Here is a 1218-nt window from a genome sequence, read left to right on the forward strand (position 1 = left end):
TATATATAAATATATATATCTCAAATTTTGAATAATATATTACATACACACACACACACACACATATATAGGTTTCCAGTTTTCAAAATAATCTCAACCACTCACTGAAACATACAGACGTACATATACATAATTCATATCTTTCTCCTCTCTCTCACTCAATCTTTCTTATCATACACACACACACAATGAGTGCATGTATGTATATCACACACACACACACACACACACACACACATATATACATACACAGTGATACATACAAAGATCTGACAGAAATAATCAAACAGAAAGACTGCAAACAATAGTCATAGGAAGAGAGAAAGGCAACGTTTCCTCGTGGAACTCGTGAATGCTGTAATTTTGAACATTCGTTAATTGATGGTGAGCAAATAAAAACGGACAACAAGAAATGAAAGATAAAAACCTCCACAGCAACAACAACAACAACAGCAACATCAACAACAATAAGAATAACAACAGGAACAACGGAGAAAAACAACAAAATTGTCTGTTCGGAAATTTCTAGTTAAACGAGATAAAAGGCATGCCGTGTAATTGTACAGTGTTCACTAGAGAGAAATTAAGTCGTTAATAATTAGTACACCAATGGTGGTAGGGGGTGGGGGGTAGGGGCGGTTGGCAGCGATGTGGTGCGGTGGAGAGATGGACTGGATTGGATTGGACTGATTGTTGTCGTAGGGGTGGAATGAGAGAGTGGCCACAGAACGGAGCTTAGAAAGGGATGGATTGAAGTGGGATGACGATGATGATGGTGATGATGATGATGATGATGATAAATTTGGAATGTAATGATACACAACATATCTCAGCAGAGAACATCCATGTATGTGTATGTTTACATACACACACACACACACACACACATATAGATAAATAGATAGATAGATATATACATACGTATATATACATATGTATACATAAATTTACTTCTAACATAGGATAAAATTTGTTCCCATATGTATACATATATATGTATCGAGAGGGAGGGAGAGAGAGAGAGAGAGAGAGAGAGAGAGAGAGAGAGAAAGAGAGTGAAGAGGGAGATGTAAGGTTAGAGAGAACAGGAACAGAAACAAGCATATATATCTACATATAGACAAACAGATGTGTATGTATACGTACATCAATATATACATGTGTGTCTTTATGTGTCATCATGCATATGCATACACACTTTACTCACTCTCTCTCCCT

The 1218-nt window shown here is 36.5% G+C and overlaps 1 protein-coding gene across 1 annotated transcript in view; it reads right to left on the reverse strand.

Annotated features, from left to right (window-relative positions):
- Window positions 1-1218, reverse strand: part of LOC106868226 (polyribonucleotide nucleotidyltransferase 1, mitochondrial) — a 120226-nt gene that overhangs the window by 20791 nt on the left and 98217 nt on the right. The gene's annotated exons all lie outside the window — the stretch shown is intronic.

This window comes from Octopus bimaculoides, chromosome 4 (assembly GCF_001194135.2).
Source record: "Octopus bimaculoides isolate UCB-OBI-ISO-001 chromosome 4, ASM119413v2, whole genome shotgun sequence".
Lineage (NCBI taxonomy): Eukaryota > Metazoa > Mollusca > Cephalopoda > Octopoda > Octopodidae > Octopus > Octopus bimaculoides.